Source organism: Chlorocebus sabaeus, chromosome 15 (assembly GCF_047675955.1).
Source record: "Chlorocebus sabaeus isolate Y175 chromosome 15, mChlSab1.0.hap1, whole genome shotgun sequence".
NCBI lineage: Eukaryota > Metazoa > Chordata > Mammalia > Primates > Cercopithecidae > Chlorocebus > Chlorocebus sabaeus.
In genome coordinates, this window is record NC_132918.1 from 62233890 (window position 1) to 62256673 (window position 22784).

Below are 22784 nucleotides of genomic sequence, written 5' to 3' on the forward strand. Positions count from 1 at the left end.
CTCCTCCTTCAGCTGTTATGTCCTCCTAATGGTCTCAAAGGATTGTTTGCTGAGGCAATTGGTTCTTCAACTGTACTTCTAGACACAGGATCAAATTCCTCCCATGTAAATCTGCAGCATTAATTCTTAAGATCTTCACAACTATGATAAACTCATGATTAAGGTCTAGCTTTGGCAACAACAGTGGTAAAGCTGATTTCATCAGCAGGTGTTTGAAGCCCAGTGCTTGGCTGAGTGTTCTTTGTTAATCCCTGATTTCAAAGAAAGAAATGATCTTTGCCTATTTACTTTGCCTGAGTGGTTTGCTTGGGTAAGCAGAATCCTATTAATTATTGAATTGGACAAATATTAGCTCTCTCTAAAGCTTCTTGCTGTGCTGAAACTTCATGTCTTAGAGTGTTAGTTTAGATAGTTTCTGAATTGGATTGGAGGCATTATATAGGCTTAGGCTATATGGTTTTATATGCTCTCTTAAACTCTATGTATTATGGTTTATTACCTCCATAAATTTACCTAACATCAGCTTTGCCTTAACTATCTTCGTTGGCCATTTGCATCTTACTAATGACTACTTTCTTTGTTTCTAAATAGTGAATCCATTTAGGGCAGGCCTCAAATTGTGAGCATTGTCCTCTGCAATACTTAAAACAAGTACTTTGCATATAGTAGGTGCTGAATGAGTAAGTGATTGGATAAAGAAATGAATTAGCAACACATGGACACAGGGAGGGGAATAACACACACTGGGGCCTGTCAGGGGAGGGGAGTGGAAGGGAGGAGAGCATTAGGGAAAAGAGCTAATTCATGCTGGGCTTAATACCTAGATAATAGGTGATAGGTGCAGCAAACCACCATGGCATACGTTTACCTATGTTACAAACCCGCACATCCTACACATGTATCCCAGAACTTAAAAAATAAAATAAAAGCACATAAATATTGAAAAAAGGAACACTGAAAATAAATATCCATTAAATCTTAAAAAGAAACAAATGAATAAGCAAATAGGTTTTTTTCTCAGGTTTTGTTTCATATATTAAATATATTCAGCCATGTCATAAAAGAAATTTGTGGGTTTAAGAGAACATAATCTCATCATGAAATACCTTTCTTTAAACTCTATTTTTAAGAACTGAGTTCAATATTAATTACGAATAAGCTTAGCAGAGACTGAGAGGAAGCTTAAAATAACAGTGACTTGAACAAAAGTGTAATTCAGTATAATTTTTTCTCCTATTGAGGAAGCCCAGAGGTCTATCTCCAGGACTGATATGGCCCCATGATGATAGGCACTCAGGTTTCTTTCGCCTTCTAGCACTGCTGTCCTCAAAAAATGGCTTCTACCTCATGGTCTAAGGTGGCTGCTCAAACTCCTGCCATCATGTCAGAATTCTCACCTGGTGGAAAAATGAAGAATACCCTCTCTTCTTTAAAAATACTTCCTAGAAGTTGCTTCCACTGTTTTTGCTTGCACTTCATTGGCCAGAATTCATTCACACGGGAGTTCAGGAAATGTAGTTTTCATCTTGGGCACCGTGTGCCTACCTAGAATCATGGGTTCTATTGCCAAAGGAAGAAGGATAGAATCACTATTGGGGGATGAAGAAGAGTCTCAGGCAGTTTCCCATTGCTGTTTGGATAAAGTATGAACTCACTGTTATGCTCCACAAGGCTCTGATGATTTATTCACTGCTTGGTCTCTGGGCTCATCTCTGGTTTCTCATTTATATTGTTTTATCTCTGTTTTCCTACTTTCATTTTCTCTAAAGGGTGGGCTCTAACCCACCTCAATGGCTTTGCACATGTTCTCACTGCTGAGATTTAAGAATCCTAGATTAAGTTCTCTGTCCACATAATATTTTTTCATAACATCTCATACTTTCTCTTTGTAGCACCTACCACAATTACCACTATAACTTATTTATGTAATGATTTACTTTATATCTGATTAATCTCTATGTTGTATAAGTGCAGGGACTTGGTTTTGTTCATGCCTATATTTCCAGTGTCAAACATAGTATTTGACACAAATTAGACACTTAATAACTTAAATGAATGAACTTTCTAATAGAACTCTCTCATTTTACAAATGAGGTAATAGTTTAACCAGAGCACTCAAAGAATATGGATTCTAGCTTCCTGAATTAGTTACAATGAAGGTTTGAACTGGTATTAAAAGTCTTACTAAAACATTCCAGTCTAATTATTTCCTGCCTTAGTCAGGACAATGCATCAAGTAATACTTACTCTTCTTTGATGGTCAAAGGAAGGCTAATGTGCCTGAGGGTCAGTATTATAACTATTGATCAGCACTGACCAAAACCACAAATGCGGAACAAGAAAGCAATCATGTGGAAACTGTGGGACTCTGGGATCAGCCTAGAAAGTTCCCTTAAACAAATGTGCTCAACATTAGCTGGTTTTCTTTTCAATTGCCTCTTTCTTGTAAGAGTAGTGTGCTAAAACATTAGAGTGATTGTGTTTCCCAGTTGACAGAGGATTAATTTTATGTAGGAATTGCCACCCTTGTGTTTTGAAAGAAAAAAGTAACTTCTTAAAAAGTGTCAGTCACACATTGGGGCTGTGTAATAACAATCATGTCTGGGTTCAACAATTCTAAAACAGCTGGGGGAAAACAGTGTTATTTCTTGTCCTGATATTTAAATATCAGCTGCTAGAATCAACAGGAAGGAGGGAGGCCAAGAAGGAGGAGGACAATCTTTGGAATACCCTGAATTCCAATGATGACCCAGAAGCTTACAGCATGTCGTGCTTTGGGGATTTTAGTTTTCTGGAAAGTTGTGAGTCTCAATTTTCCTGGGATATGGGACTTCGATGGATTTAGGAAACAGAATCTTAAGATATGTCAGACTTCTCAAACCACAATTTTTTTTGGCATTTGCCCAACATTTTAATTTAATAAGAACATCTTGCATCTTTTAAAAGTTTAGTATTTTTAACCTTTAAAAAACTTATCTGTAATTAAAAATGAATACTTTCTTTCCAAGTATTTGAAATAACATTTACATGATAATGAAATTCCTCCAGTTTGGAAGCTCCTTCCCTTTCCCCAGTGCCTCTCCACCTTTGTCAAGGTTGGCGCCTCTTGCCTTTGAAATATAGGAAAATGAACACATCGTGGAGCTAAAAGTAGGAGATGAAAGGGTGTAGAGGCAAAATGTCTGATGGTGACAATCTTTAAGTTCAACTGAAGCCAGTTCTATTCCCAAACTGTTCCCAAAATAATTTGTCTTCTAGAGAAATGTAGTCATCAAAGTCTAAACACAAACTGGGAGTAAAGGCTAAAATTTTATTCATTTAAAAATGTTACTTCACAGTGTATTTTAGCAACTAACACTTCAGATTAAATTGGTATATAGTTTAAAATATGCACCTATCTCTTCTTGTTAAGAAAATGCGTATGCACCTATTCTTAGTAGCTTTAAGGGAAGTTTGAATCAATGGGAACAACTAGGCTTTCTGGCAAGGCAGCTGTCATTCAATGAATGTTCTAGTTACTTGGTATTCGGTATGATGTGATCAACTAGAAATGAAATCAGTCAAGTAGGACTTTATATCTGGAGGCAGGGGACAGCAGTGAGGAGAAGTGGTTCCCAGGGGGATGATGATACGGACAGGAGGCATGAGAGCGGGGTCCCTGGTGAGGGCTCCACCCTCATGCCTGGACCTGCGACCCTAAAGGAGAACAGGCATTCCTGTTTTTGCACCCAAATGGTGCCTTTTTGCCTGCCATACTCCCCTTTCCTGTGTCCATATAAACCCCAAACCCCAGGTTCCACAAGCAGTAGGGTGGCAGAGTGGAAGAGCAGCAGAGTGGTGCAGCAGAGAAGGAGAGAAGAGAGGAAGCCTCTGAACGTTGAGAGGAGTCTGGCTGATGACAGTCGGAGAGATCAACCGCAAGATGGCCGAACTCCAGGGGAAGATCATCTTCCCACTCCATCCCCTCTCCAGCTACCCATCCTGCTGAGAGTCACCTCAAACACTCAATAAAATCTTCATATTCTCCATCCTTCAAGTCCATGTGACCTGATTCTTCCTGGACATTGGACAAGAATTTGAGACCTACTGGGTGCAGGAACCCAGAAAGGCCGTCACACTGAGCTGTTTAATACTTAAGCGATCCCCAGACAGCGAGCTAAAAGAGCATTGTAACACCCCTAGACACTGCCATGGGGCTGGAGCCCAAAAGCGCTTGCCCTGGCTCCTGCACCTGCTCACCTGCATGCTCCAATCCCATAAGGGGTTTGAGCACACGGTGGCAAATGTGCCACACCCCTGTCACAAGTCCCATGAAGGGGTCCAGAAAACTCTCCTGTCTCAATGACAGGATGCAGGTAGTGTCTACCGTGTTTCTGCCCAGTGGGGAAATCTATTTTCAGCTTAGATCTCAATGAGGAAGTGACACTCCTGTCACATAGATGGTAAATACTCTCCCTTTGCTCTAAGTGACAGATGCCACCTAAATGTAGGCAGAGTGCACAGAGAAGAAGAGAGAGAGCCTGGCACAGGACAGCCATTCCTGAGAGAACAGGTAGAGAGCCAGCATTTTTGATAGGCAGAGCTTATGGAGGGAATCAAAACCTTAACAATGCTACAATGAAGTCTCAATTCTGCTTCACACATAGAAATACAGAAGCAATCAGGGCATGTACTGAGAGGGTGGAGCGGAACAGAGCATGGAGCATACAAAAGGAAACCAGCACACCTTGAAAAATAAAGAAGGGGTATCTCCTGTAGTGCCACTCAAGGTGTAGATTGGTGTGGGGCCACAGATTGCTAGCTACTAGTCTGCAATAAGAGAAATACAGAAATTTAGAGAAAGCATTTAGAAAACATTAAAGGAATCTGACACTGTTGCAGCACCTAAGCATGGTCCCGAATTCTTATAATTTATCTTGCAGAGCTATCTCTTTGGGTTGAAGGTAAAAAGAAAACGTAAGAGACATATATCTAATATTATTCAAGCCATACAGAAAGTCATGAGTCCGTTGAACAAGGTGCTTGGCAGAATGGGTATTTCAAAACAACTCCAACCATATATTTCCTCTGCTCTCACACCACAACAATCAACACAGAAGACTTCTGTGACTAAATGTGGGGATTTTGGCCCACATATCAAGCAGCAGACAACAACTGGATGTCCTCCAATTCAATTCCCACATAATCTACCTGGAGACAGTGTCAGATCCCACAGAGTTGGGGCTCATTCTTGCTCCTGCAAGATGGCTTCAAGTCGGGATTCCCATGACCCTCTCTCTGGGTTTGATTAATTTGCTTGAGCAGCTCACAGAACTCAGGGAAACATTTACTTACATTTACTGATTTATTATAAAGGATATTACAAAGAATACAATGAAGAGACACATAAGGTGAGGTACAGGTAAAGGAGCACAGAGCTTTCATGCCCTCCCAGGGTGTGCCACCCTCCAGGAGGAACCTCCACACGTTTGGCTATCTGGAAGCTGCCTTCAATTCTTGTTTTCTTAGGTTTTTATGGAAGTTTCATGATGTCAACATTCCTTTTCCCAGGGTATGGGGCAGGACCGCTTCTGGAATGAGGGTCTTATGATTCACACTCAGAAAGACCAGGGAAGATCCTCCTTAGGGGAAGGTGAAAAAAGGTCAGAGATATTCTGTTTCCTCAGGCCTAACATACACCCAACATTATAACAAAAGACTATAACAAAGGTTATGGGAGTTATAAGCCAGGAACCTTGGATGAAAAAGTATATGTAAAACACCACAGTGGGTAGTCAGGAGTTAAACTAAGAGAAGGCATTGAGAGGTGACACTGTGCTAGCAGCCCTCACTCTCATCGCCTCCTCGGCCTCCGACCTCCGGCCTTGGCGTCCACTCTGGCGGGGCTTGAGGAGCCCTTCAGCCCGTCACGGCACCGTGGGAGCCCCCTCTCTGGGCTGGCTGAGGCTGGAGCCTCCTCCCTCTGCTTGCAGGAAGGTGTGGAAGGAGAGGTGTGGGCTGCGCACTTGCGGGCCAGCGTGAGTTCCGGCAGCGCGGGCTCCGCAGGCCCCGCACACTGAGCGGCCAGCCGGCACCGCCAGCCCAGGGCAGTAAAGGGCTTAGCACTCAGGCCAGCAGCTGTGGAGGTTGCACTGGGTTCCCCAGCAGTGCCGGCCCACCTGCGCCGCACTCAAAAATCTCGCGGGGTCTTAGCTGCCTCCCCGCAGGGGAGGGCTCGGGACCTGCAGCCTGCCATGTCTGAGCTCCCCCGCTGTGGTGGGCTCCCGTGCGGCCTGAGCCTCCCCCACGGGCGCCGCCCTCTGCTCTGTGGCCCCGTCCCTTGGACAGCCCAAGGGCTGAGGAGTGCAGGTGCGGCTCGGGACTGGCGGGCAGCTCCGCCTGCAGCCCTGGTGCAGGATCCACTGGGTGAAGCCAGCTGGGCTCTTGAACTGGATGGAGACTTGGAGAACTTTTATATCTAGCTGGAGGATCGTATGTGCACCAATCACCACTCTGTGTCTAGCTCAAGGTTTGTAAAAGCCTGTCAGTACTCTGTATCTAGCTAACCTAGTGGGGACTTGGAGAACTTTTCCGTCTAGTACTCTGTGCCTAGCTCAAGGATTGTAAATGCACCAATCAGCACCCTGTGTCTAGCTCAGGGTTTGTAAATACACCAATCAGCACTCTGTGTCAAGCTCAGGGTTTGTAAATAGACCAATTGGTACTCTGTATCTAGCTAACTCTGTATCTAGCTAACTAGCACTCTGTGATTCTGTCTAGCTCAAGGATTGTAAACGTACCAATCAGCACTCTGTCAAAATGGACCAATCAGCTCTCTGTAAAATAGACCAATCAGCAGGATGTGGGTGGGGTCAGATAAGGGAATAAAAGCAGGCTGCCAGAGCTAGCCAGCCGCAACTCAGCTTTGTTCTTTCGCTGTTTGAGGTAAGTCTTGCTGCTGCTCACTCCGGGTCCACCCTGCCTGTATGAGTTGTAAGACTCACCAGGAAGGTCTGCAGCTTCAGTCCTGAAGCCAGTAAGACCACGAACCCACCAGGAAGAACGAACAACTCCAGATGCGCTGCCTTTAAGAGGTGTTACAGTCGCCATGAAGGTCTGCAACTTCACTCCTGACAGTGAGACCACAAACCCACCAGAAGGAAGAAGCTCCAGACACATCTGAACGTCTGAAGGAACAAACTCCGGACACACCATATTTAAGAACTGTAACACTCACTGCGAGGGTTCTTGGCTTCATTCTTCAAGTCACTGAGACCAAGAACCCACCAATTCCAGACACAGCGTGACACCGAGGGATAATAGGGTAGAAGAAACGGTGGACTTCTCCCTCTCAACGGGATATAAACCACTATCTGGTCCTTTACAGAAAATGTTTGCCCTGTTCTAGGCTGCTGTTAATCCTATTATTCCCCAGTTTATCTCACATTACACACAAAAAATGTTCTCTCACATACAGCCTCTCTCCTTTAGACTTCACAGTGACCCATAAAAGTAGGCAGTTTTCCCCATTTTATAGATGAGAAAACCAAGGTATAGAAAGGTTAAGTGAGTTGCCCGAGATTATGCAACCAAGAGGCAAAGATGACTCCAGTTCACATCTTCTGAATTCAAGTCTAGTGTTTTCCCACCTAGCCTCCACTTCTCAGGCTCCAACATGAAAGATACACATCTAAAATGACCCACTCCTTACAGAAAGCCATGCAACTATTGAGGGATGTTCTTGCTTGAATGGTTGGGCATTTAGAAGTTAAAGTAAGTACAGGCATGATGTCTTTCAGAGCATTGACAAGACCTGGAAATGTCTAACAGTGATAGAGAAACTGAGGCTCAGGTACTGGAAGACTTTTTTAACACTACAATGTCTGTTGCAACTACTCCATTCTGCCATTGTAGTGTCAAAAAAACTTCTATAATATGTAACAAATGCCTTAATCAAACCTTCGTTTATAAAACCAGGAAGTGGACTGGATTTGGCCCAAGCACCATAGTTGGTCAACCTCTGAACTAGAAGCCTAGAAACTTGAATTGTAATCCTAGCTCTGTTTTAATCTTGGTAGGTGACCTTTTGTAAGTTATTTCCGGTACCTGAGTCTCAGTTTCTCTATCACTGTTAGAGCTTTCCAGGTCTCGTCAATGCTCTGAAAGACAGAAGAGTGAGGCAGAAGACAAGGAACCTTGCAAAAGCAAAAGGATTTTAATGAACAACATTTTGATTAAAAACAAACATTATAGCAACACATAGGATAAAAAGAATTCATTGAGGTGTAAGTACATGGGTATGGGTAGGATAAAGCTCAAAAACCTACCAGGAATTGTGTAGCCTCCATAGTTCCCAAGTGGATCAAACAGAGTGAAGGTGACACAGGATTGACTTCAACCTCCTTTGTTATCAGGAAATATCCCTCAGCCCCAAATCAGAGAGTGTCCTGAAACCCAGGGGCCTGATCGTCTCTGTCTCCAAACCACATGAGCAGGGCTTAAGGTCTATGTGGAAGGGAGCCTGCAGTGGAAGTTGTCAGTGTCCTGCTGGTAAGCCCTCAGTACTCACTTTGAATATAGGCGGAAAGCTTCATGCCGCTAGCTCTCACAACTCTCCTTTTTTGGCCACAGGTACTTTTTTGCCTGCATGTGGGCAGATCAGACATGCTAGCAGTTGACCTTCTCATGAGGTTAACCCTCACCCAATGAGAGATGGGCGCTGGTGGATAAATACTCCAGCTCCCTTGCTTTTTGGATGAGCCAACTTTGAGATGTCTTCTACACTATTTCCCAGATATTCACACAAGGATTGAGTACAGTTTCCCAAGCAGTAAACTCATTAATGCATCTTTCATTGGCTCCTGTCTCTTGCCTGTCTTCCTTTTTCCCTCTTTTACCAGCACTTCCTGGGATCAACTCTCCAATAGGTTACTTGCACATGCCTGTGTTTTGGGTTCTGCTTCATGGAGAATTAAAAAAAAAAAAAAAAAAAAAGACAAAACTCTTTAGGTAGGTTATCATTAAGAGATTACCAAAAGCTTTAAAAAATAGATTTCCTTCAGTTTCAGGACTGTAAGAAAGTCACCCAGGTGCCAGAATAACAAGTCCATGTTTGTATGGTAGGCTTCCCAGCCTTCAAGATTCAAGAGAAATTATCCACCCATCGATTATTTATTACCTATTCATCATTTATCCACTGAGCTAGCCAGCCAACCGGTTATTTTCTCTCTCTACCTATTTATCAAACAAATATTGAGTTGCTGCTCTCTTTCAGATATTATGTTAATCATTGGGGACATGAAGATATTTGATCTTCACTCTTTAGAAGTTAAAAGTCCAATTGAACAAATAATTAAAAGTTACTGCAGTAAATGGATCAATCGTGACATAATGCACGATTTGGAGAGTATAGAGCAAGAGTTGTGACTTTATGCTGGTTGTCTTTACCCTCATTTTCCAATAATGTATAATTTGCTCCACAAACATGGTCCCAGGAATTGGAGTTACCGCTTCCCTATAACTAAGATCTTGACTGAGGTGTCACCTGCTCCCCACATGGACTCACTTGTTTCTCACCTCCTCTCATTGTTATCAGGAACTTATTCCCTGAGCTCTAAACATCACACTGTAAAAATATATGAAATAGAATACATATTGGTATGGATGTCTTTAGAAAATATGGTCTGCCATATCCTTCTAGTGCTTTAGTGCCCAGGGGCTCTCATTCTATTCCCTGCTTCAAGGGAAGTCCCATGGCCTGCTATGTTAGTCAATTTTCTATTATGATAGCTGAATACCACAGACTGGGTAATTTGTAGAGAAAAGGAAGTTTTTTTCAACTCATAGTTCTGGAGCTGTTAAGTTCAAGGGTGTGGCACTGGCATCTGGTGAGGGTCATCCCATGGCAGAAGGGTGGAAAGTAGAAGTTAATGAATGAGACAGAGACAGCAAATGGGGACCTAACTTTCCCTTTTATGAGGAGCTCATTCCTGTGATAACTGGCCCACCCTCCAATAATGATATTAGTCTACCTCTTAAAGGCTCTGTCTCTTAATACTGTTATAATGGGAATTAAATTTTAACATGAGTTTTGGTTGGAACATTCAGACCCTAGCGTTCTATCTCTGGTCCCCTAAAACTCATGTCCTTCTCACATGCAAAATACATCCACTCCATCCCAACAGCCCCCAAATTGTTAACTTATTCCAGCATCAGCTCAAAAGTCCAAACTCCAGAGTCTCATTAAATCAAATATAGATGAGACTCTGACATAGTCTGGCTCTGTGTCCCCACCCATATCTCATCTCTAGCTGCAATCCCCATGTGTCAAGAGAGGAACCAGGTGGAGGTAAGTGGATCATGGGGTTGATTTCCCCCATGCTGTTCTCATGACAGTGAGTGAGTTCTTACAAGAGCTGATGGTTTTAAAGTGTGGCACCTCCTCATTCTTGCATTCACTCCCTCTTGCAGCCTTGGGATGAGGTGTTTGCTTCCCCTTTGCCTTCTGCCATGATTGTAAGTTTCTTGAGGCTTCCCCAACCATGCAGAACTGTGAGTCAATTACACATCTTTCCTTTATAAATTACCCAGTCTTAGGTATTTATTTACAGCAGTGTGAAACAGACTAATACAGACTCAAAGCATGATTTACCCCAAGGTAAATTCTGCCAGCTATTGAGCCTATGAAATCAAAACAATGTATCTACTTCCAAAATACAATGGTGGGACAGACATAGCATAGACCTTCCCATTCCAAAAGGAAGAAATAGGCAAAAAGAAAAGCGTAACAGGCCCTAAGTGAGTGTAAAACCCAAAAGGGCAGACATTAATTTTTAAAGCTGGAGAATATGATCACATGAGGCAAGAAAAAAAAAAAAGCTGGAGTCCTTTGACTCCATGTCCTACTTCCTGGGCACATTGGAGGGGTTGAAGTCTTGTGCCCGCAACTAATCCCAGGCTGGCATTGCATGCAAATAGCTCTACAGTTCTGGGGTCTTTGGGGTGGCCCTAACCACATGCTTTCACTGAGTATTGCCCTAGTAAGGGCTTTCTGTTGTGACTCTCCACTCCCACACTTGACTGTGGCAGGTGTCTGCCTAGGTTTTCACATGTGGTTTGCAGCATCCTTTGCCATTCAGATAGAGGGAGCCATGCCTTCACAGCTCTTGCATTCTGCACACTTGCAGAATTAGCACCACGTGAACACTACCAAGGTTTACCATGTGTGTCTTTCAGAGCAGAGAGTTGAGCCATATTTGAGCCCATTTGAGCCACAGCTGGGGCAGACAAGGGGTGCTACGCCAGAGCGCAGGGAGCTGAGTAGCAAGGTGGCCCTGGACAGTGAGCCTGCAGAGGGTACCCTGTTCCCATTCCCCAAAACCATTCTGCCCTACTAGAGCTTTGGGCCTGTGATGCGAAAGAAAGGCAGCCTTGAAGATCTCTGAAATGCCTTCAGAGTCTTGATGAATAGCATCTGCCTTCCTTCTATCCGTGCTAATCTCTGTAGCAAACAGTCATTTGGCCATACCCATGCATACTTTTCTGTTCCTTACATAGCCATGCTGTGAATTTTCCAAATCTTTTCACTCTGCTTTAGTCATAAATTCTGTCTTTAAATTATTTCTCTTTTCTAGCATCTTACAATAAGCAGTTAAAAGTAGTCAGGCAGCAGCAGCAGCCTAAATGCTTTGCAATTTAGACATTTCTTCTGCCATGTATCTTAGTTCATCACTCTTAAATTCCAAACCTTCCATAAAGCAATTTTGGGCTTGGATAAAGTTCAGCCAAGTTCTTTAATACTTTACAACAAGAATGACCTTTGCTCTAATTTTTAATACCCTGTTCTTCAGTTCCATCTGAGACTTTGTCAGAGTTACTTTTACTGTCCATATTTCTATCAACATTTTGGTCATGACCACTTAAGTCATCCCTAAGAAGATTCAGACTTTCCCTAGTCTTCTTCTGATCCCTCTTTATAATCACTCTTAATACTCCATTCACAGCGATATAGGTTTTTCTAGCCTGCCTCCCAAATTCTTACAGCCTCTGCCCATTACCTAGTTCCAAAGCTGCTTCCACATTTTTGGGTATTGTTATAGCAATGGTCCCACTTCTATATATCAATTTTCTGTCTTAGTCTGTTTTCTGCTGCTATCACAGAACCACAGATGGGATTTTGTTTTATTTTATTTTATTTATTTTCAGACAGGGTCTCACTCTGTCGCCCAGGCTGGAGTGCAATGGCTTGCTCTTGTCTCACTGCACCCTCTGCCTCCTGGATTCAAGTGACTCTTATGCCTCAGTCTCTTAAGTAGCTGAGATTACAGGCACGTGCCACCATGCCTGCTAATTTTTGTATTTTTAGTAGAGATAGGGTTGGGCCAGGCTAGTCTAGCACTTCTAGCCTCAAGTGATCTGCCCACCTTGGCATCCCAAAGTGCTGGGATTACAAGCATGAGCCACTGCACCCAGCCAATTTATTTTTTAAAACAAAGTTTATTCAGCTCGCGGTTTTGGAGACTGGGAAGTTCCAAGGACACAGTGCTGGCGGGTCATCCCATAGTGGAAGGGTAGAAAACAAAAGTGAGTGCTTGAGACAGAGCAAATGGGGGCCAAACCCATTCTTTTATCAGGATCCCACTCTCATGGTAGCTAACTCATTTCTGTGATCAGAGTAGTGATCTATTCATGAGCATAGAACCCTCATGACCTAGTCATTTCTTAAAAGCCCCACCTTTTAAAACTGTTACAATGACAATTAAATTTTAACATGAGTTTTAGTGGAGACATTCACAGCACCTGAACAACATGGACATAGCTCTGTAGGAGTTGATATTTATTCGTAATAATTAAAATCTGTTTCCCTGGTACTCCTATGCCTTGACCTTAATTCTCTGCACGTGGGACTAAGACCCAATCTGTTACTTATAGTGTGCTTAAAAAAGTCTATTCAGGCTGGGTGCGGTGGCTCACCCCTGTAGTCCCAGCACTTGGGAGGCTGAGACAGGCGGATCACCTGAGGTCAGGAGTTCGAGACCAACCTGGCCAACATGGCAAAACCCCGTCTCTACTAAAAATACAAAAATTAGCCGGGCATGGTGGTACACACCTGTAGTCCCCGCTACTCTACTCGGGCGGGTGGGATGGGAGAATTGCTTGAACCCGGGAGATAGAGGTTGCACTAAGCCGAGATCACGCCACTGCATTCCAGCCTGGCTGACAGAGTAAGACTCTGTCTCAATAAATAAATAAATAAATAAATAAATAAGACTATCCAGTCATCCAGTAGTTTTTGGTTCTTTAGACTAAAGCTATTCCAAGTTTCAGGTTCTCATTCTATCTTGTACATTCTTCTCTGAGCAGGCTTCAGTTGTTTTTAATTCCTTTGAAGAGTGGTATCTTTAAATGAATACATACTCCAAATACAGCTCCTCCATTTGAGCTTAGAAGACAATGAGCACCCCTCTTGGTCTAGTTCTAGACATGCTTTAATCATCCCAAGGCTAGTTTGGCTTTTATTTTTGGTCATCATGTGGTGCTCTTGACTCACGCCCAACCGTCAGCAACTAAAACTCCCAAATCCTTTCCTATGTGTTGCTACTAATCCATGTTCCTCATTCTGTACTTCAGATTTTTTTTTTCCTTTTTAGACTAAAGTCCAAAATTTGTAATTTTGTCTAAGTTTATCTCATTAAATTTATCCCATCAGTTCAGCCAGTTAAAATCTTTGTGGATTTATGAGCATTATCTGGTTTAGCAGTCCATTTAAAGCTGCATATAGCCTAAAATCTCTGTTATACCATCAGGGATCATACCCAACTCATTGATAAAAATATTAAATAAATATATGAGTTTTCATCTCATGTGCACATGAACAATCAAACATGGATAAGCAGATAAAATCATCCCTGCTTTTGAAGCGAGGGAACAAGGATTCAGAGAGGTTTGCTCAATGTCACATTATTAATAGGTGTGGCAAAGAAGGAATCTGAACTTATATTTTCTGTTTTTCTGTTACACTGAGATATTCATCCATCCCTGGACACTTGGATAAGGAGGGATCAGTAGAAGGGGAAGCGAAATGCAAGCTTTGTGAGAATGATTAAAATGTTAAATTCTAATAGTAACTGTGGGGAAAATAGCATGGTACATTACTTCCTTAGTTTCCATTTTCTACAATGGTGCATTTTCTCCTCATCACTTTTAAGTACCTATATCAATCTCAGAAAGCTGTTTTCTAAGCTGTCTTCTTGAACCACACACCTACACAAACACACATCTTCTACAAGACACCAGAAAACAATAACGGGGAGAGCCTCTGATATGGTTTGGCTCTATGTCCCCACCCAATTCTCATCTTGAATTGTAATCCCCACGTGTGGAGGGAGAGACCTGATGAGAGGTGATTAGATCATAGGGGCAGTTTGCCCCACGCTGTTCTCATGGTAGTGAGGGAGTGGTCACGAGAGCTGATGGGTTAAAAGTGTTTGGCAGTTCTCCTTCACTCTCTCTCTCTCCTGATGCTGCATAAGACGTACCTTGCTTCCCCTTTGCCTTCTGCCATGATTGAAGGTTCCTGAGGCCTCCCCAGCTATGTGAAACTGTGAGTCAATTAAACCGCTTTTCATAAATTACCCAGTCTCAGGTAGCATCTTTATAGCAGTGTGAAAACAGACTAATACAGCTTCCATGTCTGTCAAAGTCAAGGTGAATCTAGAATGGGGCTGAATAAATAGCATGACCAACTGATACAGTTTGCCTGGAATGGTCCTGGTTTTAGCCCTGAAAGTCATGGGCAAGCCCGAGGATTAGTCATCGTGTCAGTGGGATCGCATAGTACTCTGTTCTCTAGTCTCCTTTTTAATGCTGTAGTGATTTAAGATGGCCGCAAATTCTTTGATATTCCTCCATTGACAAGTGGGGTCCAGATCCCCTCCTCTTGAGTATGGGCAGCTCTGTGAGTGTATAGAATACAGGGGAAGTGATACTGTGGCAGTATCTTGGCTCAGGCTTTAAGGCACTGTCATAGCCCCCTTCCCATGTCTTGGAATACTTTCACTTGGAGCCCTGAACCACCATGTAAGAAGTCCAATTACTCTGAGACTGCAATGCTGAAGTAGTCACACATGGGTACTCCTGTTCACAGTCCCAGCTGGGCACAGCCTTGCATGCATCACTGTGGCACCAGACATAGAGTGAAACTGTCTTGGATATTCCAGATCAGAATCACATGAATACCACTAGAGAGGTCACCAAGTGATCTCAGTTGAGGTCATATGAAATAAGGGAATTGCCCAGCTGAGTCTTAGTCAAATTTTTGGCCACAAAATTATCTTATAAGGTATAATAAAATGGTTGTTTTTTTTTTTTTTAAGCCATCAGGTTTGGGAATGGTTTGTTATGCCACAGGAGATATCTGAGGCAAATGCTAAAACTGGCCTAAATAAACCACACCTCATTTTTCTACTTGCTATTATAAGCAATAGCCCGTCTTCAAATAACGTTCTGCATAAGATCTGTGCCATCTTTGACTAACTTCAGCAAGTCTCTTCTAAATGGGCAAATAGTATAAGGTGAGATGAGATGCTGGCTTTGACTGCCTACATCCATTCTTCCTGTGTCTTTAGCACACCACCTTGGCACACTTCCTTCCATTGTGAATTGGCTCATCTCTGTGCCATGTGCTTCAAGGTCTACTTCTTGGTGAGATTCATATCTTTCATTCCAGTGTTTAGCAGTTTGTTGGCAGTAACAAAGGACACCCCTGTAGGCTGCAGTCTCCACCAGTGAAATCTCATACATCCTCACATTCATCTAGAGAAGAAACACTTGACTGCTCCTTTCCAATTTGGCCCCATGATTGGAAATATGATTGATGAATCTGTAGATTTCTGGAGAACAGGGCTGTGTTTTAAATGTCCTTGAGTCCTGGTAGCTTCTCTTTGGATGAATGAATGTATTCTCACCATTGTGGCAGTATTAGGCAGCTTTGCTTCTGCTACTTCCCTTGCCTGATCTTTTCACTTTTAGGGTCTTTTTGTTTCTAGGAAAGGTAGTGTTGGAGTTCAGAAAATGATACCCCAAAGTATGTGCCTTGGCATGCCGAGTACTTTGAACTAAAGGAGATTGGAAGGCCTCAGAAGCAAAGTGTCTCTGTGACCTCCTGCTCTCCTTGTCTCCTGCCCCTTTTTCTCCTCCAAAGCAAGTGATAGTGAGTCAAAACTTAGAAATGCCACTCTTTTTCTCTCTCTTGTCCTTTGAGGACCCTCATTCCAGAGGGTCCTTCCCCATACCTGGGAGGAAGAAAAGCTACACAGAGAGATCAAGAAGAATGTAAACAGACAGGACTTGCTGGGTCCCTGCCGACCTGACAGTCTATTACTATTAGATAATATCCTTTTTATCCAATCACATTTTATGTTGTTGTCCATTCTTCATAAAACCTAACCATAAAAACAGACAGTTTTCCCTGTGTCTTTGGGTCTTCATTTCTGGAGTCTCCTGTATCATGTACAATTTTGATTAAATAAATTTGCTACACTTTTCTCTTATTAACCTGTTTTTTGTTACAAGAGTGTCGGCCATGATCCTTATGATGGGTGAGGAAAGGTATCACCCCTTTTCATCTTTACAGTAGGTCTGAAGAAAGAGCAGAGTCTACTGTTGTTAAAAGAGGATTTTAAAGTAAAAAGGGGGTGAAAGGATTTTGCATCATTTTGAGACTCCTCAGTTCTCACTGAATAATTTGCTTCTGATTCTCTTCCTACTTAAAACTTTTGAATGTTCATGGATTGTGGCAAAGGAGAAGGTGACACAAATGCTCATTTGTTATGCATCAAGGTGGCAGGAGGAAATGTCACGGATCGGGCTCACAGAGGCAGCTGACGGGTGTCAGCTCTGTGGGAACATTCTACCTAAAGAATCTCAGAATGTTGGAGCTGTAAGGGACTGGTGGGGAAAAGGAGTATAAGAACATGGTGATGTTGATGGTTGATGAAATTAGGATAAGTACTCTACATCCCAGTCAAATGCGCTTGAACCATACCATCTTATAACAATGTGACTTTCTTGGTCAGGATGGTGGACCACATGCATTTGTCTTCCCATTCTCTCTCTGAATTCTATTGAAATTATGACACAGAAGTTCCAGAGGAAATAAGCCCCCAAGAGTGTGGAGCGTGGGAGTGAGTTATTAATGAATGTCTGGATGGCAGACAGTGAATGGGAGCACACTGACAGGTAAACAGATGGAGGAACCCACCACTGCCAGAATGAAGGCTGCAGCTCAGCCTGGAGCTCATCTCCCCCAGGGGCCCAGTAATATTGGAAGCAGGGAGTCACCAGGTAGAAAGAGCTAGTGTGGGAGGTGGGATGGTAAACTGTGGAAAAAGTGTGAATCGGAAGATTGCCTGTGGCAAAGCTATGCAAGTTTCCCTGCCCCCACGACTCACATGCATAAATGCTCCCCTCGCCCACCCATGGAGCTGCAGGAGAACTAGCAGTTAGGGGTTCATCTCCAGGACAAATGTGGGAGCACTGTCAGCTAAAGATATTACAAGAACTGCTTGGGAAGAGAGCAGGAGCTTCCAAAATGGGGGGCTGGTGTCTCACTGAAAAGCCCTTCTGATTCTCAGAGGGGGTTTTCATGATCTCATATCCTAAAGTGAAGCTGCCATCAGATGACTATATGCTCTCACATTTACCATGAAGCCTCTTAGAAAAGGACCCACACAACTGAGGAAGGAGTCACCAGCCATTTGCATTAGTCTGCATAAGCCTTTATATTTTAAGATGAGTGGGTGACCAAAAACTCTTAGCCCTTTGCAAGCAACCATTTGCATAAGAAAGAGAAACAAAGAGGAAAAGATAGAAAAACTGAGTATGGAGACGTGAACATTTAAAAGCAATCCCTATTTCAGCCAGTGAGAATATTTACAAAAAGAGAAAACAATCAGGAAGTGAGAGTTCTTGGATATTAAAAATACTTGCTATACATCAAAATAAATAATGATAGTAATGAAGTATAACTCATTAAACTCATTAAAAATTAAAGTTATTAAGTATAACTGAATAAAATAAGAGTCCATGAGTCTGCACGGACTTTAAAGAGGTGGACAAGTAGAGAGATATGGAGAGAGACAGAGAAACAGGGAGAGGGGCACAGAAATAGAGACAGAGTTACAGAGAGGAGGAAAAGAACCTCCTAACAGTGGAATGACAATGAATAACTATAGAATAAATGATGGAATTAGAAAATCCTTATTTTGCAAACACTGTAGTATTAATTCATTCAGGCAAGAATCATTTATGGATATTAAAACTCATGTGTAAAAGTGTGATAAGGAACAAGATTTTTATCACCCCACAAATTACTTACAAAATTACAAAAGGGAAATAATTCAACAATGACAAAAGCTAGTAGTTACCATTTGAACTAAGTGATCAAAGTCAACATCACAATAATGAGTCAACATCATGTGCCTCTTGCTATGCTGTACCAGGAAAGACACAGTATCACCCTGTGACATTCCTGTGACAAATGCACAGTCTGAATCTAAGCACAAGGAAACATCAGACAAATCCATATTGGAGGACGCTTTGCAAAATAAATGGCTTGTGCTTCCCCACAATTTCAACATCATGAAAGACAAAGAAAAGGTGAGGAACTGTACTAGATTAAAGAAGACTGAAGAGATAACCAGAACTAAATGTAAAGCACGATTCTGGATTGAACCCTAGACCAGAAAAAGAAACTGTAAAAGATATTATTGAGATAATTGGGAAAACTTGAATAAATCTGCAGATTAAACAATAGTGTATCAATTTAAGTTTTTCTGTTGTCGAAAATTCACATTGGAGTATTTTAGGGGGAAAGGGATTCCATATTTGCAATTTATCCTCAAATGTTCAGAGTAAGACAGAAATAAATCAAATGTGACAAAATGTCAACAGTTAACAAACCTGGGTAAAAGGTAAAAGATTATACTATTCTGGCTACTTTTCTGTAATTTTAAAATGGTTCCCAAATAAAAAATTTTGCAATACTGTCAAAAGGCAAGTAAAAACTGAGAATAAATATTTGCGACATGTATTACAGATAAAAGAGAATTCCTGTCCATCAATCTATGTACATAAATATGCATAAAGAGCTCTTAAAAATGAAGGAAAAAGAAAGTAGAAATCTAACTAAAAAATAAGATAAATGACATGTGCAGATAGTTCACAGAAAAAGGTTTACCAAAGGCCCTTACATTTAAAGAAATGCTCAACTTTACTCATCTTAAAAGAAATGTAAACTAACCATACTGGTGTGCCATTTTACCTGTTAGATTAGTGAAAATTAAGAATTTTAATACGGCCTGTTGTCAAAACTGCTGGGGAATCAGGCACCAAAATATATCATTTTGGGGACTGCGAAGTGGTGGGATCCCTATGGAGGAGAATTTGTCAGTATCTGTTCCTACCCTTTTAGCCTTTGATCCAACAATTCTGCTTTAGGCATTTATCCTAAGAATATATTTCTAAAAATATGAAACAACATTTTACGAGATTATTAATTATAGCACTAATTATAGTGCTAAAAATATTGGAAACAACCTAAATATCCATTGTATTATTTTTCCAGGCTGCCGTAACAAAATTCCACAGACTGGGTGGTTTGAACAGATGTTTATTTTCTCACAATTCTGGAAGCTGGGGAGTCCAAATCAAGGTGTCAAGAGGGTTGGTTTCTCCTGAGACCTCTCTCCCTTTCTTGCAGATGGCCTCCTTCTTGCTGTGTCCTCATATGGCCTTTCCTCTGGTGTCTCTTCCTCTTTTCATAAGGAAATCAGTCTATTGGATTAGGGCCTTGCCCTTACGTCCTCATTTAACCTTAATTACCTCTGTAAAGGCTCTACCTCCAAATATAGTCACATTCTTGGGTAAAGGGGGCTAGGGGACTTCAATATATGAATTGGGGGAGGGACATAATTCAGTTTATAACACCTATCCATATGAAAGTGATTTGACTAGAACATAAGATACTCACACAGCAGAATACCATGCAGCTATTAAAAAAAAAAAGATATAAAGAAATGCTCTTTGAATTGATATGGGACAATTTTCAAGATGTATTCTTAGATGATAAAAAAAACTAGAGGTGAAATATTCTATATGTTATCTAAGAGAGAAGTGTGTGTGTGTATGTATGTATATGTATATAGATATATATGTATATGAATATAGACATACACACACATATGCTGTACTGAGAATAAGCTTATATGTCTATGTATATATTAGTACTGGGAATACTCAGAGGTTATATACATACAGTATGTGTGTACAATCTCTGAGTATTCCCAGAACATTGGCTATTTGTAGCAATCAAATTGGGTTACTGACTGCTAATAGCAGCAGTCTTTCAACATGTAGTTCTTTCCAATTAATGAATCAATTAATTACTTTCTATAGCTTAACTGAACTTAGAACTGTGAACTGTGGGTCTTAACACTTCATTTTAATTAACCAAGATTTTTTTGATCTAGTATTACTTCTAATTAGTTGTCATTGCCACATATACTAATATTTTTTAAAGGACTTGGGGATGAAAGATAGTATTTTTAGGACTTAGGAATGCCTTGGTTTGCAAGTAACAGAAAACTTCACACTTCACTAGAAGTTGCTTAGACAAATGGAGGTTTATTTTTCTCTGTAACAAATGTGTCATGTATCAGCCATCCAGGTGAATGCTTAATGTAGACAGACTCTATCTTTCCACTCAGCCATTCTTAGCATGTGAGCCTGTTGCCTCATGATCACAAGATGTCTGCTGCAGTTCCAGGTGTCATATCTGTATTTCTCACACACACACACACACACACACACACACACCCCGATGGAACAGGGACATCTTACTCTGTCCCTTTTATCAGGAAAATCAGGAAAGCAAAAACCTTCCTAGAATCCCCCAGTGAGCTTTATCTTACACCTCTTTGGCCAGAACTAGTCATGTGGCAACTCGTAGCAGCAAAGAAGGAGTAATAGTGGAAACAATGTTGTCACAGTTGACATAAACCAATCAAGATTCATCACCTGTGGCTCAGCACATTGCACTCAACTTCTAGAGAAGGAAAAAGTGAGAGACCATTCTTTTCTCAGTGCAAATCTATCTTTATTTATCTCTGCCTGTCACCTTACTGTTTTCTATCTTTTTACTTTTTTAGCCAGCTAGTGAGCCACTTTTAATTCCTCTTACGTCTGTCTTCCCAGTATGCATTTTTAGGGACCCTCTTTCCAGCCAGTCCTGTAATAACTCTGCTTCCTCACTCAAATCCACATCTATGGCATATTCTTATTACATAGATAACCCTTTCTAGTTTCTGTAGTAATGGGGAGAATTCAAACATAACCAATAAAACATCAAAATGATTTTTTGAAATCCCATAAGTTTTCATTGGACAAAACAGTGTTGTCGGAGCTGGCACTAAAATGGAAAGATGGACTGGTAATTGTTGTCTAAGTATGAATTCCCCAAGAGGCCCTGGGACCAGGAATTGAGTGCAAGTAGTTTATCTGGGAGATAATCCCAAAGGGCACTGGTGTGAGGAAGTGGGACAGGAAAAGGAAGGCTTCAATGAAAGGTATAAGTTGAAGCCGGTTATCACTGAGGACAGACCTAGAAGTCAATATAGACCATGCCCCCAGAGTCATCCCACCTGAGGGCAGAAGGTAGGGTGGTATTTATCCTTCAACTCTCAGTTGCTGTTGGGCTGTGGCATGGGGATAGGCATTAATGCACTGGGACTTGTGTCTTCGTATGTTTGGACAGAGTGGGCTCCAACCACCCAAGTAAGCCCATAGGTGGCTGGAAGTCAGGCAGTTGTACACTACAATGGTAAGGCTAAGGTCATTGATGGCAGCAGTTGTAGGTGTACATATATGTACATATGCAGCTCTTGTATATGCTGCTATAGGTGTACTGTTTTATGATTGTCAAATCACTGGAAATGACAGTAAAACACGACTAGCTACTAAGAGAAGCAGGAAAGCAGAACTTTAATATGGAAAGAGAATCATTGAGTGTTGGCTATTTTGTTGGGATCTTCAGTATTTGAATACCCCAAGAGTAGAGAAGGACATTGTGCACTACCCTCCCCATTCCCCTCCCTCAGTTAGAGTGCCACTTCCCTGGGAGCACCTGGCACAAAGATCCACTCCTGGACTCAGGCAAGAATTATAAATCCTGCTAAAAAGCATTAGTGTTTAACCTGCACTACATAAACATATCTTTGTTTCTGGTGGTGATACAGAAGACAATTGCTGTAGTCCTAAAAGGAAAAAGCTTTGTGTCTCAATATTGCTGGCTTGCTGAAGCCACGAAGAGAGGCAAGGTGCCTCTGGAATCCTGGGCTCGTGTGTGCCTAAATTTGTCTACCCCAGTGCATATTCTGTGTATTAGTTCATTCTCATGCTGCTAATGAAGACATACCTGAGACTGGGTAGTTTACAAAGGAAAGAGGTTTAATTGACTCACATAGTTCTGCATGGCTGGGGAGGCCTCAGGAAACTTACAATCATGGTGGAAGACATTTCTTCACAGAGTGGCAGGAGAGAAAATGAGTACCCAGCAAAGGGTGAAGCCCCTTATAAAACCATCAGATCTCATGAGAATTCTCTATCATGAGAACAGGATGGGGGAAACCACACCCATGATTCAATTATCCAAACCTTGTCCCTCCTATGACACATGGGGATTACGGGAACTACAATTCAAGATAAGATTTGGGTGGGAGCACAGCCAAACCATATCATTCTGTTTAATG